We start from the raw sequence: 18,948 nt of genomic DNA, 5'->3' as shown, positions 1-18,948 counted from the left end.
ATAAACACCAGAGTAGCAGTGTGTGTGTGTGGATGTGTGGGTAACTCATAGCTCGAGTTATGGCTTCATAAGAAACTTAGGAGCTTTTTTTTTGGGGTCAAAGTAACTTAGGAATTATGGCGATAAGTAACTTACGAGTTATGAGTAAGATATAAACTAATAGTGCCTTTTCCACTCCCTCAACCATTACTTTATGCATTGAATTGAAGGAAATATCAGCTAGTCCCCCAAAATGTCTCTTATTGCACTTCAGCTCCATGACATAATAGACTTGGACTAATTGACCAAGGGTGGATCACTCCTAGACCAACAATATGCAATTTCCAGTTAAGTTTTTTATGTAAATAATTATTTTAATCAATATTCAAATAAAACACAAGATGTAGAGTAAATGGGTTGCCGATTTGTTGACAATTGGTGAAATTATTAATAGTTCTACTAATTATTTAAATGATGTTGTGCCCGTATTCATGATAAAGTACTTAAACAAAGGAATAAAGTGCATGTCTTTGTATTGCAATAAGGGAGAACGAAGATAATATTTTTTTTTGGGGGATAAATCATAATATGCTAAGAGCATGTTTCATGTCACCTTTACCCCAACTCGTTATCTTTTAATCTACCTTGCAAATTTGGATAATTTTCATTTTTAATTCAAATAACACTAGTAATCAATAGATGATAATAAAAGTAAAGATTTTATTCATCATATGAAATCAAAATGAGTATATAGAAAGCTTCAACTTTCTATATACTATTGAGGAATCAATATAACTATTAGTCAATAGATGATAATAAAAGTAAAGATTTTGTTCATTGTATGAAATCAAATGAGTATACAGAAAGCTTCAACTTTCTTGCTACGGTTATATGAAATTAAAAATACGAGGTGGATTAGATGAAATTGAAGCGTCATATAGTGGCATTGTTTTGTTAAGAATATTTTTATACCAATTTGTTTAAAATATTAGGAAAAAAATAATGCATTAGTCATCATGAATTCACTTAATTTCTATTCAAATTCATGTATTTTTTTTTTTATCTTTTTATTGAGTGTTTACATTTTTCTCAATTACGGGCACTACCCATATTCATACTTTATTAAAAAAGATATTTTTAAAAATTGAATGATGGAAAAATTTATTTATCATCAACATTAAAAAAAAAATGTTATGCTCATAATTGTTTCCTTGCATCTATGTAATGCATAATTTGATTGATTTTGATTTTATTTACACCCATGTGGGAAAATTAAAAATAAGGTAAAATTATATAAAATTGCGTATTAATTTTCTCAAAAATATTACTGCATCTTTACGGATGAAACAGTTGATAAAGAATCTTCAATATATATATATATATATATACACATATTGTGACCGTGGAAAACAACTAAAATAGAAATTTGTAAGTATAACGCTAAAACAAAAAAAGAAATCTATAAGCATAGCTATTATTATATATTTATTTCAATTTCAAGACCACAGAAAAGGTTATAATTATAGTGAGCATATTCCTAATCTTCAAAGAGACTATTATTGGTTATTCTTTTTTCTTTGATTGAGTGGCACAAAACTACTCTCTTTCAAGTGATAGTTTCAATATTTGCATATATTCTTCAAGCCAAGTTACTATTAAGCCAAATATTCTTTCAACCAAACAAGTTAATTTAATTAGGCCAAATGATCGGCCAAAACAAATTTAGGCCAAATTAAATATATCTTTCCGAGCTTTATATTTTATGTTACACGTATAACTTACCTCATTAAGTTTTGAAACTTTACAATTAATCGTCCTAAACTCTTATAATCGTCAGATAATTTCTTTGGTAGCTAGCAGTTTTATTTGCTACTTATTATACATATATGAAAGTTCAGGGGAGCTTGTATGAATATAATTTAAAGCTTAAATAGGACGTATTCTCATGTAAATATAATTTAAGGGTATATAATTGATGGTTGGGGTTTATCCATGCAGAGTCATAAGTTTAAATGGGTTCGTTACTAATTTTTTAAAGGTTAAGAATGTTATTTGTGAATGGTTCAAAGTTTCGAGATATTGTGTGCAATTTTAACATTTAATGAATATTAGGTGAGATAATTCACAGAAAAGATGGTGAAGGAACATTCATAATTGGTTCGGCAGAAAGGTACATAAAATGGAACAATTCCAATTGATGAATGGACCTAATTAATTGAGTGAATTAAATCAAAATAAAAAAGTCAAAATTAAATTGAGATATTCTGGGTCGACAATAGTGTTAGGTAATTGAAATCTTTTAATTAATACTGACATTTCAAAAAATATTTTAAATTATTTTATAAAAAATATAAAACGGTAGAATTGATGTATGTGTGAAATTAATGATTACTAAGTACTCACTCACTTTATAAAATATATAAGTATATTATTAATGAGTAATAAGTATTATTGTGGTATTTAATTATTTGATAGGAATAAATTAAGAAAAAAATTGATAAAGATAAGAAATATGTTAGATTACCGAACACTGTTGTTGACCCAGAATATCTCAATTTAATGTTGACTTTTTATTTTGATTTAATTCACTCAATTAATTAGGTCTATCCATCAATTGGAATTGTTCCACTTTATATACCTTTCTGCCGAACCAATTATGAGCGTTCATTCACCATCTTTTCTGTCAATCATCTCACCTACTGTTCATTAAATGTTAAAATGGCAAAACTTTGAACCATTTACAAATAACATTCTTTTTTTTGGCCAAAATACAAATAACATTCTTAACATTTAAAAATTAATAGCGAACCAATTTAAACTTATGACTCTGCATGGATAAACCCCAACCATCAATTGTATACCCCTTAAATTATATTCATATGAGAATACAACCCATTTAAGCATTAAGTTATATTCATATAAGCTCCCTGAACTTTAATATGTGTGTAATAAGTAGCTAATAAAACTACTAGCTAACAAAGAAATTATCTGACGAATATAAGAGTTTAGGACGATTAATTGTAAAGGTTCAAAACTTAACGAGGTAAGTTATACGTATAACGTAAAATATAAAGCTCGGAAAGATATATTTAATTAATTTGGCCTAAATTTGTTTTGGCCAATCATTTGGCCTAATTAAATTAACTTGTTTGGTTGAAAGAATATTTGGCTTAATAGTAACTAGGCTTGAAGAATATATGCAAATATTGAAACTATCACTTGAAAGAGAGCAATTTTGTGCCACTCAATCAAAGAAAAAAGAATAACAAATAATAATCTCTTTGAAGATTAGGAATATGCTCACTTTAATTATAACCTTTTCTGTGGTCTTGAAATTGAAATAAATATATAATAATAGCTATACTTAAATATTTCTTTTTTTTGTTTTAGCTTTATACTTACAAATTACTATTTTAGTTGTTGTCCCATGTCCACGGTCACAATATATATATATATATATATATCGAAGATTCTTTATCAACTCCTTCATCCGTAAAGATGTAGTAATATTTTTGAGAAAATTAATACACATTTTTATATAATTTTACCTTATTTTTAATTTTCCCACATGGGTGTAGATAAAATCAAAATCAATCAAATTATGCATTACATAGATACCAGGAAATAATTATGAGCATAACATTTTTTTATTTTTATGTTGATGATAAATAAATTTTTCCATCATTTTATTTTTAAAAATATCTTTTTTAATAAATTATGAACATGGGTAGTGCCCGTAATTGAGAAAAATGTAAACACTCAATAAAAAAAAATTTAAAGGTTAAGAATGTTTAGAATTTGGCCCAAAAAAAGTAATTGTTTAGGTATTTGCAGGAGAGTTATAAGCATAAATGTAAGTTTAGTGAGATTAATTATGAAGTTTCAAAAGGTTACCTATACATTACATGTATAAAATGATAAAGGGTCATTTTTACTCAAAAAAGCATTCACAAAACAGTTGTTATTAAAGGACTAAGATTAATCGTTAAAAAATTAATGTTAACTGTTAATATCTTCTAACCACAAGAGTCACATTACTCCCTTTTTTTTTTATATATATATTTTGAAGGTGATTTTGATTCCAAAATTCTTTTTTCTTAATACCCGCAGGTCATTATCGAATACCTGCGAAGCTAACAAAATGACCCTTAATCCTATATAAAATTTAGGAAAGTTATGTACGATTCGGCTTTATTTTTCGTACTTTCGGTAGCATATATGAGACCCCTACTGGCTAATTATATTACATAAAAAGTAAAATGAATGGGATTGAATCAAATCAAACCGGTAAACCTGGTGCCAAATATATTTTCTATATTGCAATGTTTTAATTTATTGAAGCATATAAAACACAAAGTAGATATTGCAGGTGTTGGTGGGACTGGATAGATATTTGAATAATAGTTGAAGCAAATTAAATTAAATGGAGAATAATAATAAAGGATCCATTAAGAATACTTGATTCGTATTCCTTTTTAAGTACAACAATAATAAAAGAACATATCAAAGCCACTCGTTGTTTTAATATTCGCATCAGAACATTTAATTTATAAGATTCGTTTCTTAGTACCTTTTGAAAAAAAGAACGGTAAAGGTGTATAACACCTTGATCTTTTATATGGTGCGTTGGCACTTTGATATAAATTTTTGGGCGCATTTAGAACCCTAGGTTTATTTTCAGTACATTTAGTGCCCCAAAGATTAAGATGCTCAATGTAAGTAAAAAAAATAATATCAAGATGCTGGATGTTCCGAGAAAATAAGATCTGGTACTAAATGCACCATATAAAAGATCAGAATATTAGATGTATATGAAAAATAAGATCAGAATATTGAATGCACCTTTCTATTCAATAGAGAAACACTACAAAAAAAACAAACTATTAGCAACGGAAATTAGGGACGGAAATTCCGTCGCTAAATCGATTTGCGACGGAATTCCATTGGTAAAGTATTAGCGACGGAAAATGTTCTGCCGCAAATAGCCTCGTCACTAATTGGTTTAGCAGTGGACATTGTATTCCGTCGCTAATTTTACGACGGATTTGTGACGGATTTTCCGTCGCTAAATGCGGTACTTTGCGACGGAATATTCTGTCACAAATTCCGTGGCAAATAAAGTAGGATTAGCGACAAAATATTCCGTCGCAAAGTACCGCATTTAGCGACGGAAAATTCCGTCGCTAACTTGCTATATTTTGCGACGGAATTTTCCGTCGCTAACTCACACACATTTGCAATGGAAATTCCGTCGCAAATCAGGTGCAAATTTTTTTCTTCAATTTTTATGCTTATTTTTTGATTTGCAACAAAATTTTGTCAGTTATTTTTTTAAATAGGTTTTTTTTATAAATTGTTTAGAAAGAAATAAATTTCATTATAATAAGTAAAGTTTATAAACTGCAAATAGTTCAATTTTTTTTATAAGAAACAATTTGGAATTTAAAAATAATCCCATACAATGAAATGTCATAAATTTAAGAACATTAAGGTTAAAAACAAGATTCCATTTAACAAAGTTTGAATGATGTATTATAAATCAGAATATATATTCTGCATATTCAAAATTAAATAAATGAATAAAAACTAAATCAATAAGAACTAAATCTTCTTTAGAAATTAACAGAATTATAATCTAATCTAAATGAAAAATAAATAAGAACTTAATGCAATCAATCAAACTGAAAACTAAATAACAAATGCAATCAATCAAACTGAAAACTAAATAACAAATGCAATGTCACAACCATAATTTATGCATCATCTTCCTCTTCATCTTCATCCATATAAGAATCTTCCTCACCATCTTCTATTTCTTCATCATCTTGATCATCATCATCATCATCATCATCATCATAAACCATGTTATCAATCAACATATCTACTTCTTCATAGTGAATTTCAAAGTCTCTTTCATTATTTAATTCATCATCATGAACAATTATTGGTAGTATGACTTCTAATCCATCTGCTTGAAATGCTTCTACGTTTGTTTCATTCTAAGAAAGAGGTGTGCAATAGTAATATGTAAGAATTGGAGAAGACAAGTAATACATATGGCAAACAAATACACACACACACATATATATATGAATAAGCAAAGTTAAATGTCAACATTTGTATATGAAGAAACTAACAAGTTTTATTTAAGGACAACTCTTACCAAAGACAAGACTTGCTAAACAATCATTAACATATAGCTTTGAAGTACCAAAAAAAAACTGAAAAAGATTCTGAAAAATGTAAGAGATAGGAATGTATTGAGACTACCTACCAACAACAATCAAACAACATATATCAAGCTAGATAGAAAAAACAAAACATTATACGTCAACCCAACTAACAGTTAAATGGTCACCTTACTTGAATAGTTCTACAACTTGTGTTTGGGTTGCCACTAGACCTCTAGCTAACTCTATCAAAGGAGCTGCTGCATCTCAAATTATTATAATCCAACCCTGCACACACAATCAGGTCAACAAATTAAAACCAGAAAAAAAAAAAAAAAGCATTCACCAAGCAACCAAGCATTTCAATAATTGGTAAATATAATATAAATCAAGCATAAGCAACTAAGCATTTCAATAATTGGTAACTCTATACATAGATAATATATACGTACATCATAAGTCCCTTAATATTCTAAGCAACCAAGTATCTCATGTAATGACAGATTTTACATGTATTTGCCCAATTATGGCATTGCAAAAGTGATGTAAATCTGCATAATAGTTATATAATGCTCAATCAGTAGGAAACTGTTTTGCTGTTTCATGTAATAATGCCCATAATGTTTGAGGCTGAAATTATAGGCATTTTGGATCAAATGTTTGCAATCTTTTTAAGTTGTAATCTGCTGAAGGATTAACATCTCAGCTCTTGTTTATTTCCTTTGGAATGATCAATGCATATAGTTGGGGCTAGGCCTGTAGTAATAACTCAAAATCAGATTCTAATCTGATAGGATCTTTGACCATCCTAATGAAATGACATCCTAAAAATATAAAATTAATAATACAATCAGGAAAAAAATTAGAAATCATTAAAGCTAATAAACCATAATAAATTAAAGAGCTAAATTTTTAGTGTTGAAACTGCATGCATATTGAAAGAATTTTGTAAAAGTATAAGTTTAGTGTTGGAATTCAATTGATACATGTTAGTATCGATATACTGGTCCCCATGAGGTTCTCAATGAAGATTCCCCTGCTACAAGTATTTTTAATTTCTTTTAAATCATGATGAGTCTAATACATCATCTGCTTGCTAGATTAATAGTATTCCAGTATGTTTTGGCCATATCCAGGTAATACTCTTCATTTATATTTTACACTGACAGGCTCATGATAAGTTACCAGATACCTTGAAACATTGCAACTATCAGAGTGAAATCTATATCAGCTTTACATGAGGGGGAATTTTTTTAGTTAGGTAATTGAATCTATAATGCAAATAAACAAACTAGGATGCTTTACACATGATTAACTTGCAACATTCTCATTTCATGAGTTTTACGTCAAGAGCAACCAAATGCTTGTGCCATCACCATTACACAACACTCATCCATCGACTATGATGAATGTAATATGGAAGCTACAACACAATCAGATGTTTGTACTGTGATAGCTCGAAGAATGAGCTTTCTTAAATAGAAGCCAATTCCAATAATACAACAATAAATATAAAATGAATAACCAAAAAAAGCAAATGAAAGCAAAAGGGCCCAATTTACAGAAGTTACGAATAAGGGTTGGGAATTACAGATGTTTGTATACAACAATAAAGATAAAATGAATATAAAACTCCAATAAAAAAGCATATATATCAAAGACCAGTATACATTAAAGCTTAACTAAATGTGTACCTCATTTTCCATCTCCCAGAATGAATTGCAGAGAATCCAATCAACCAAATGAAGTGCTAATCCTCTGCAATGTCACTAGTCAAGGCAGTACTAAAAGGCAGTCACTTAGTACCAGTAGAAATATTTTCAACAAAACTAGAAGGGAGATCTGAACCTTGAAATAAAAAGTAACCCACAAATAAAATGAAATCTAAAAGGGAATATGAACTAGAAGATGAAAACAAGAAATAGAATGCCAAGAAGCTACCTAGTGACAAATCTGAACGCTAACGATGAAAATAGAGGAGGCCGACATAACGGAATAGAATCTAAACTTTGAAGAAGAGACCAAAGAATGTGAATGGACACAACAACGCGAACGGAAGGCCGACACTCTGAGTCTCAAAACCTGCACATTCAGGCACGATTTGATCTGAGGAGGAGAAATGGAAGAAGAGTAGGAGTGGAGGATTGGAGGCGCCTTTGCTGGACTGGTAGACGATGGTGAAGGGGTTTCATCAGAGAAATAAACCCTTAGGCGTTGAGGAAACTCTTAGAAGTGGTCTGGCTCCTCCTCTTGCGATTCTTGTAATTTTTTAAAAGAAGGAAATTAGAAAAAAAAATCCTAAAGAGAGCAAATTTGTGATATTTGTGGAGGGAAAATGAATTTTGCCTTTGCAAACGGAGGGAACATGCGAATATTTTGGAGGGGCAAGATTTTTCACACACATATAGATATAAAATCTAGAGCCGGGAAAACGGGCCGAGCCCGTCGGGCCGGCCCGTTTAAGTCAAGGGCCGAGCTTGTATTTTGGAGTTTTGAAAGGGAAGTCGGGCTTAAAAGGGCTAGCCCTGTAGGGCCGAAAAATAAACGGGCCGGCCCTGTAGGGCCGCGGGCCGGCCCGTTTAGGCCCGCCAATTTTTTTTAAATTTCTATCTTTTTTTCTTAACTTAAAAAAGAAAACCCTAACATTTTAAACATATAATACTCTTAGTTTTACTTATCTTGGCAGCTCACATAGATAGCATTCACAAAAAGAAAAAAAGAATCACTATAGTTGTGCGAAAAATAACCAAAAAAATATGAAAATTGCAAAATTTAAAACTAGGTATATTCACAAAAATATAGTGTTAAATAAGTTGTCAAAACCTATTAAAATACTATATGTGTAATTTTTATAGTCTTTATTTGTCATTCTCCCATATTTTTTATACTTGAAATATAATTGATCAAAAAATCTTTTAAACTAAAATAAAGATCTATATCATTTTTATAGTAGAAACAAATTTAGAACTAAGGAAGATGGACTCTTTTCTTTTTTGTCGATATGACAAATGATTATTCTTCATGTATACTATGTTTGTTAGTTAAACTTTTTTGTTAATTATTTATAATCAAACTAGATCATCCGCATTGTAATTATCTACTGAACTTAATGCTTATTTAGTTATTTATATCTGTCCTCTATTTAGTTTGTTTATTCAATAGACTTTATTACACTATAATATATGTTTAGACATGATAATGTTTATATTTGTAACTCAATTTTATTTATATTTATACCTTTTATTAGTAATTTTATTGTTTCATTTTTATTATTTTGATAAAATATACAAAAAAATAAAAAAAAATTCATTTTAGTTAAAAAGGCCAAAAGCCCGCGGGCTAGCCCGAGCCTGTCATCTCACGGGCCAGGCTTGAAAAAATTACTTATTTTTGGAACTCGGGCTTAAACGGGCCGGCCCGGCCCCGTTTTCCCAGTACTAAAATCTGATTAAATGTTTCTTCAGTAAAAAATTATAAAATAAAATTGTTATTATAGAACATATACTTAGCATTAAAATGATAAATTAATTATTAAAATTATTCCTTTTAATTATAATACCTCTCTCTCACATATATTATCTCACTTTTAATTATATCACATCTCTCTCTCACACACTCTATCTTTCAGTACCTTCCCTCTCAACTTTCACTCCTTTTTTTACTAGCAATTTTTGCCATCTAAACATGTAATTAGAGAAAATTAATACATACCTCAAAACCTAAATAGTAATAATAATATAGAAATACTGTCCAATAATGTTAAACTAATATCATACATATATATAGTGGTATAAATATAAGATACATCAAGAAATAAGCATTAAAAAGAATATAATAATGTTAAAATAAAAAACATAAATATAAGACACTTCAATAATAAAGATTTAAACCGCAGCTTATTCGAAATATTTTTATCAAATTTAATACAAATATATTTGAAATCTTTGACAATAAAATATAGATATATTTAAATATGAAATTTACAAATTAAATTTAATCCACAGGATTATAATGATAGGGGTAGAATCTCTAACTTATATGTTACCAGGATGAAATTTTTTTTTAAGTAAAGTTGTCAAGCTTTTTATAATATTCTAATCAAATATTTTTAGATCTAATAAGATTTTTCTTATTATAGTCTTAGATCTACTCTATAATCTCTAATTTTCTTTTCTAATTATCATTTCTCAATTTCAGGATGACTAAAAAGAAATTCAAAATATTTATAATTATTGTTTTAGAAATTCAAGATATTGATTCTCTTTTTATACTTTACCATCCCCTTATTTATCTTAGATATTCTTATATATAATTTCATTATCAAATGAGCATTTACTATTACTCCAAGTCGCAAACGAGAATTAGGATACACACACTATAGATTATATTTAATAACATGGGCCATCAGTTGAGTACTTCAGTCAAATAATGAAGCTAATCCAACATACTCGCTTTTGGATCTAAACTAACCTGGCCAAAACTTCTTTTGAACTTTCTTTTTTTGAACAGATCAAGTATATGCAAATTGAGCTAAATTGACCTCGTTATTAGGTTTCCAACTTAACTCTATAGTTTATGGCGCCCTTATTATTCATTCAATGAAAATAAGTCAATAAATAATATTTCAATATGTTGTTAAATAAATTATCAATTAGGTAAAAGTTCAACATGTCTTTACGTTTTCCACATATCTCATCATATCTAAAGAAACTTTTCACATATATTATCATATCTAAAGACACTTATTTTACACTAATGTTGAAAGAAAGAGCAGCAATCTGACAAAAAAATTAATCATATTGTAACAAGAAAATAAAATCATATTACGAATTATATTCAGCTTTTTAATTTAAGTTCACAAGCTCAAAAAAATATAATCAATTTCAAAAAAGTGTCTAATAAGGATATCAATTTTCTTCTATTTCCCAACAGAAAATATGTATAAATAATTAAACTATTATATTATAAATATGTATAGATATATAAATTGTTAAAATACATGTCTAAATAATTACACTATTATATTATATAAATTTTTTAAATTTTATAATCATAATGTAGAATTTTGTGACAAAATTTTGCGACGGAAACAAATTCTGTCAGAAAATCTATCACAAAATAGGAGTAGAAATTAGCGACGGAATTAGCGATGGAATATTTTCCGTTGCTAAAGTTCGTTGGAAATCCGTCCCAAATCCGTCGAAAAAATTACTGACGGAATTTCCGTCGAAATTCCGTCAGAAATTAGTAACGGAAAATATTCCGTCACTAATAGACTGTTTTTTTTTTTGTAGTGAAACTTGATATTTGTGTTAAATTTTATTAAAAGTACTTAAATTTTGTCAAACATTATGCAAAATTTTCTTATATTTTTAACATGTTCAAAGACATCTCGTTAAAAGAAAATAAAGGTTGGCTAAACATAAGAAAAGAAGGTCTGTATAATTTATTGATGTTTTAAATGAAGGAATGGGTACTACTTAGAAGTCCAAAAATATATGCTGGAGAAAAAGTAGTATAACAAAATATAATGAAACTTTATAAACGTTCATACATTTTTTTTTTTGGGAAAAATAGAAGCGAGAGAATAAAATCCACTTGCTACTTTTTCTCATCAGCACTTTTTTTTAAAGGAAAAAAGACATAAAAGAAGTTAAAATTGCAATATTCTAATTCAGGTGACTAAGAGTTCAAAATCCCAAAAGAGGAAGATGTGCCTGATTTGGTATTTTGCAAATATAATCAAATGATTAAAATGCCCTTGTATCTGATTTTTTGAAAAAAAGCTACCAGATTTATCATTACCAATATATTTCTTGTCATTGCTTATTCAACACTTGTCATTGTCAATACACAACTTATTAATCAATTACTTGTCATTGCCAGTATATTTTTTGTCATTTATTATTCAATATTGGTTATTATCAGTTCACAACTTGTTAATAAACTTTTTGATACAAGAGCATTTTTTTTATTAACTATATTTGCAAAATATCAAATCAGACATCACTTTCTCCATTGGAATTTTGACCTCTTAGGTGGCTAAATTGGAATATTGTAATTTTCAACTTCTTTTTATGTTATTTTCCTTTTTTCTAAATCAATTTTATAAATTATATATAAAATTTCTAATTTTGGCTTATTGGTTTCATGTATATCACAACATTCTTAAATAAGATCAACTCTTTCATAGTTTCATTCACCAGTCGTGCACTTCTACATCTTTTTTTTTTTTTTAATTACTCAAGACTGCAATGCCAACTCACTCCTTGTCCCCTTATTTGTATTATTTACTAAAGCATAACAAGTATTGTAAGTTTATTTTAGTGAATAGATGATTGATTTTTCTGATTTCTACATGCTCCTATAATTATTGTCATTATGCATTCTTTTCTTTTCCTCACTAATCTCTTATATTGCAAGCGAGAATGGATTCTACACTTTCAAGACATAGGCCTCTACATAGATATAAAGGCTTATATATATATATATATATATATATATATATATATTAGGTGAAACAAGGGCATCCCCAAGTCACATTGAACTTGGGACTAATCTTTTTCGAGCTTGGAGCTGTAACGTCCTAAGTTTTATCGGGTTTTAATAGCCTCTTTTTGGTTGGTTTTGAGGATAGATTAGTGATTTAACCTTGATCTTGGTGTTTGGCTTGGGATTGAGGTAGGTTGAAGGAATAGGTGAACAATCCCTCTCAGGGTTTGTTCGCCGCGGCGAACTAGGAGTTCCAGGGGGAAATGTCTTTTTGGGAAGGTTTGGTTGCGGCGAAATTAGAGGGATGCCGCGGCGAAGGTTTTCTGGGCTAGCGAGAGTTTCCTCTCGGGAAGCTTTCACCGCGGCGAAGTCAGGTTTTCAAGCTAGTAATCCCTTTCGAGATTAGTTCGCTGCGGCGAAGTTATGGGGTCGCCGTGGCAAAAGGGGTCGAATCTATATAATCGCTGGAGGGGTCAGATGTGCGAAAATTAGAAAATCTAAAGGAAGAGAGAGAGGCTCTGCTAGGGTTTTGAATTTTTGGCCTAGAGGGGGTATTTCTAAAGATCCATTACCTCAAGTAAGTGATTTTAACCTCTAATCTACTTTCTTTCTTGGAATTTCTGAGGATTTATGGTGAAACCCTAGAGTTTTGTAGGTTGTTATGGAATTGAGGTTTTTGACCGATTGTTTTGAGTTTAATTGATTGCTTTGGGTTAGTCTAAGTATTTAATCGGTGTAGTTTTTTTGGATTTGAAGAACTTTGAGTTTTTGAAATTAGGGTTTATGGAAATGGGAGGTTTGTGATTAAGGATGATCATGTGAAGGTTGATTTTGAGTTTTGTGATTTGGGTTATGTTAAGGAGGGTTAAATTGGATGTTTAATCGGTTTAGAATGTTGTTAAGACTTCAATTGTTCAAATGGGATGTTTGGGTGTTGAATTCCTAGCGGGTCCTTGAGGTTATGAGTTTTAATTGATGTTTGGAAAGGAATTGAGGTTTTAATGGATTTTTATGACCTTAGAGTGTTGCCTTGATGGTTATACCCTTTTTAGTTGGGTAGAGTTGTGGTTAGAGTTAGGAATTTTGTGTCCCTAAGTGTTGTTTGGCCACATTATTAGTTGAAAGCTAATACATGATGGTTGTGTGCTTGTGTAGACCTGTTGTGAGTCTTGTTGGTGCACGGGGCTGTATTGTTGGTTTGTTATTCCTTGCTCAGGCGAGAGGTAATTACTTTCCAATCCTTTGTATATGCTTTTGTGGTATTGTGAGTGGATTTATGTTTTGTGCTCCGAGTAACAACTGTGTTCAGAGTGTATGTTGTATATTAAAAAGGAAAACCGTCTTGTGGGGTTTCAATTGATATTGAATGAATTTGGAACTTGTGAAAGATAGGCCACTGAAAGAAGTTAATTGTGAAATGATTATTTACTCTTTGATTACAGTTTGAGCATGATGCATGAATTGGAAATTGGTGAGAGTTTTGATTGTTACTACCACGTGGTAAGGCTTCCATTAATGTATGATGGTTGGCTCTTTACATCCCCCATAGTGAGGGATAGGCCCTTTTTGGCTCCTTACGTCCCCCATAGTGAGGGATAGGCCGGGTTCGGCTCTTGAAAATCCCCCAAAGTGAGGGATATGGTTGATGGGGTTGCACCATTGCACTTGCATGACTTGTTGTGGCTATCATTTATCATATTACTTGTGAACTGCCCCACTTGATACCTCACGAGCACCTATTTAGTAGTACCTTGAATTGGAAAGGTTAGTTACTGGGACGTTTGTCTCACCCCATGGTTTACAATGTTTTCAGGTGAAGGTTCTAGGCATGTGCTTTCGGGAAGAGACGCAGAGGCTTGAGCTTGGTTAGCTTTAGGCCTCTAGCCCTTGTATATGTATGGCTAGTTGTATATTGCCACATTTAGAGCCCCTTTTGAAATATTTTGATTGCCCGGCCTTATTGTAAACTAGAGGGAATGTTATCTCCTTATTTTGGTTGGCCAGAGGCTATTTCTAGTGTCTTATGAAACTTTGATTTATTTTGTTAGAAACCTTTTGGATTAGCTGATGTTGATATCTTTTGTTACCTAGGCTGGAGGCTCGGAGGCCCAATGGATGTTCATGAATGATTTTTAGTTGCATGCAACGGAGTTTGAGTTTGAACCGAGTTTAAATGTTAATTTCTAAAAATTATGCAAATTTCTTTCTACTATAGTAGTTTGTTGTAACAGCTTTCCTTTTCTACCATAGTAGTAATTTTATGTCGAGTTTATAATGTTTTGGGATATAGGGTTTTACAGGAGTAGTTAAAAAATAGTCCTCCCAACAAGTGCGCTTTGTGAGATTCAAACTTATGTCCTCCTTTTTATAGAGTGAAGCCGCTACAATTATATATGAATTTGGAGGCATTGACTTTTTAAATAGGCTTTCAAAAAGCTTTTTGAATGCTCAAGCTTAGGCATAAAAAAGGCCTTTATGTAGTCTCGAGTGTTAGATGTCTGTTACAGTATAGACCCAAACCGATTTAGTTGAAGTCTAACCTAGCCTAACCTATTTCTATTTCTAATAAACTCAAATAACTAGGAAAATTAATAAAAAGACTTTATTTAAGAATTTTATGGGGGAAAAAGGATATAATCTAGAGTGCTGATATTTTCTGTGCATAAAAATGCATCAAGTTTGTCTGAACATAAAATTTACAAATAGGAAACTTTCATCAATTTTTCTTATTTGATTTTGATCCCTGATTTTATAAAATGACTTTTCAGTCATTTAAATTTAATTCTGCGGAAAAAAAAACTTATATTAAAATTTTATATGTTGACAAAACATTCTACAATATTGATATATTAAGTTTTATTTTCATCGTAGCAATACTTATTATAAAACATTATTATTTGAAACTAACTAAAACGTCCTTCCTTTAACCTCTCAAAATATGCATTAGTAAGCGTTATGGTTCAAGCGGATAATGATACAAGCCTGTAGATTTAAAATTTCAACATAATTACTTGGGTTACTATTCACTGTTCAAATTCTTGATTATAGGCTCAACTTCAAAAATTCATAACTAATTCCATAAAAATCGTATTGAGGTGTTCTAAAATTTTACGGAAATTTCATTCAATGATATTTAAGAAAAAAATATCAAACTAGACTTATCTTTGGCCAATTAGTACAATTTATTCAATAAATATTACTGTTTATTTGGTAAAATTTGGAACTTTCAAATTCTGTGTCTCAATTTTAGAAATTCGTATCTCCTTGTGTACACATTCAATTGAGGTGATCTACCTACCATTTTAAAGCTTGGGATGTGTACTATAATTCTGCCAAATATCATGGCTTAACTCATTCATTTGATAGGTCAAACTGGAGCTACAAACTTATTATCCCAGGACTTATGTTTTATCCCTTAGCTACTCTTTACTTTAATTCTTTTTATTTCTTTGGCATATATAACTTGGGCTTACTCTTTCCCATTCTTTCTCATACAGTTACATTCATGCCATAAATATTATAATTAAACATGACATCATTGGCATCCATAACATAATTTACAAAATAGGAAAATTATACATTCATCAACAGTCTCATTCATTAACAAGAATAATTCTCTACTTTTTTCTCCTTGCTTCTCATGCCATTATTGCCTATCGTTGATTAACCTAAATGGTTGGTTAGGGAGAGGTGAGATTTGAGAGAATCTCAAGAGCAAACATTACCACATACATGCACAAGATGGATGCTAGTATATGGTATGTAGTTTTCCATAAACTTAAGTTAACTAGTGACATGCCATTATACTTTATGCTTGGTATAAAAATGCATGGCCATGGAAACATATTAAAAATAGCATTTCCAATAACAATCATTATGTCACAACATCATACAAATATCTACAAAACAAACCAACATATAAACATACCACATCAAGCACATAAATGGTAAGTTTATTACCTTGCACCTCAAGCTTTCTTCTTGCTTTTCCTTTGACTTCCTTAACTTCCAACCACAAGGGCTTTCGGTCAACATTATCAAACATCTTCTTAGATGTTCCAAGGTCCTAAACATAACCATGATAATCATACAATCTATTAGGACCACTAGATTATATAAAGTTCAAGACTAGCTCTCTTGAACTTAACCTCTTTCTCTTAATTTTTGGATTAATGTTTTAGCTTTGTAAAAATTGTTCTTTTAGGCCAATCCTACATAATTTTCTCTAAGGAATCCAAAAATAAGTTTAGATTAATGAAAATCCAATTCCTTCCCTTCCAAACAGCTTTGGCCCAAAAGTACCCTTAGTCATTAAATCATAAAATCTTTTAAACAACAACTCAAAACCACTTGAATCAACATTGAATTAATGTGTTCTAACTATGTTTAACATCAAAATCTCCACCTCCTAACCTTACACATTTCAGCCAACAACATAAAAGAGGAAAGGATAGATTTTTTCCACCATACAAACTGAGAAAACAAGGCAAAGAACATAATAAAACAACCTACTAACCTTATATCTAAGCTTGGTTGATCAAAAGAGGTAGTTTTCTCTTGGTTGTTCTTCAAGAATCCAAATGGCAAGACTTTTCCCTAGATTTGGCTAAAAATCAAGTCTTACAAGAGGGGAAGGATTCTATTTATAGCCAAAACTTTGTCTGCATGAACCAAAATACCTCTCAAGTTCATTCAAATTACAAGGGTGAGGTGTCAACTTGTGAAGGCTTCTTGAACTATTTTTTATCCTTAAAATAATTCCAAATGAAATTGATATTTAAAGCCAAAATCCTCTTCATAGGGAGCTTGACAAGTGGCGTAATCTAGGCCAAGTGAAAAGTAAGTGTACCTTTACACTTTATCAGTGCACTTTATCGATTCATTTTCTTAGTTCTAGTCTCCTAGAGCACTGATATATTTGTCACATCACTTGTGTCTTATTCAACTACCTCTTCTCTCCTAATTAATGCCTTCACATGTGTCATGATTGCCTTATAGGATGCATTAATGAGCCATCATGACTTTTGTCTTATCCTTGGATATTTTTTTGATTTACTTGGCTCTCATTTTTTGGAGTTTTTTTTGGTTTTCTAGAGCTCAAAAAATTCTTCCGTATACTCCATAAATCCTCTTTAATTCTAGAGAATATCTATAAATTTTCTCAGGCCATAACGCTTCCTTTAAGCCTTGCATAAAAATCATTTACTAAAATACCTTTTTAACAGCATAATTAGCTTTTTAATTTATTAAAACCATTCTACTAGTCTTTTAGTTGCGGGGCTAATTTATAAATTAGTACAATCTTTTAACCATTTAACCTCATTTTTGTGTATATTTTTGAGATCTCTTGCTACTCCTTCCATTCCTTATTATAAGAGACATTTGATGCTTATGGCATGTTTCTATATATAAGAGACACTTAAAAGTTGTCTCTATTTTTTTTGTATTGATTTCCTATTTTATCTCTATTTATTTTGTCTACAACTCATACTCTCTCTCCCTCCCACTTCTCTTTTTTTTAATAATTTAATTATTCTCTCTCATACTCTTTCTCCTTATTAATGGGGGCATTGTTGGAAAAAACATTATACTTTTTACACATTAATTGTCCTCAACTAATTTTAACTGTTTTTTTATCAACGTAATTTGGTTATTTGTCTCTTATAATAAGAAATGGAGGGAGTATTTTAAATAATTACATCAAGTCATGCACCTTTTACTGGTCATAACCTCATAAATTCCATTTAAGCTCTCTCAGGGGTATTTTCATCATGTCTCTTCATAAAAGAGTCTTGGAGTATTATTTCCCATTTTCTTGGAATTTTTGTATGCTTTCCATTTTTACCCCTGATAATCGTAATTTTTTGAATTTACAGTTTAATCCCTATTTAAACTTAACCTCATACAACCATCTTTTTGAGGCTTCTAACTTAATCTTTGGCCTATATCTAACCTCTTTTCTCTTTCTGGACCCTTGAAACTTTTCTGGAGTCTCTAGCTTTGGTTATATTGCAGTTTAGCAGCCTATCTAATTCAGGCTATTTTTGGTACTTCTAGGTCTAGAAATCAGAATGTTACACTAATGATAAAAGGGTTAAAGGATTGAAAAGCTATTTTTTTTTAAAAAAAATTAACGAATCAAATTAAAATCCTGTAATCAAATATGCAAAATTCACACTTTACATGAAAGAAAGAAAAAAAGGTCTATATGATTTATTCATGTTTTAAAAGAAGGTTTGCACGTGTAGTTTCTAGAATTATAAAAGTAGTGTAATAAAATTAAAATTAACGAAATTTCACATAATTT

General features: G+C 30.2%; 1 long non-coding RNA gene across 2 annotated transcripts; it reads right to left on the bottom strand.

Annotated features, from left to right (window-relative positions):
* Positions 1 to 5,813: 5,813 nt before the first annotated feature.
* LOC114754565 (uncharacterized) lies at positions 5,814 to 8,058 on the bottom strand. Of its 2 annotated transcripts, none has more exons than XR_003741208.1 (3): positions 7,844 to 8,058; positions 6,338 to 6,437; positions 5,814 to 5,978 (listed from the first exon to the last, which is right to left on the bottom strand). It is a non-coding gene; the product is annotated as an uncharacterized LOC114754565 (long non-coding RNA). The 2 variants fall into 2 exon arrangements; XR_003741209.1 differs by having other exon boundaries at positions 6,343 to 6,437.
* Between the last annotated feature and the right edge of the window lie 10,890 nt (positions 8,059 to 18,948).

This window comes from Neltuma alba, unplaced genomic scaffold (genome assembly GCF_004799145.2).
Source record: "Neltuma alba isolate B1F8T4 unplaced genomic scaffold, ASM479914v2 tig00010150_pilon, whole genome shotgun sequence".
Taxonomy (NCBI): Eukaryota; Viridiplantae; Streptophyta; class Magnoliopsida; order Fabales; family Fabaceae; genus Neltuma; species Neltuma alba.
This window is presented reverse-complemented; position numbering and strand designations above follow the sequence as displayed.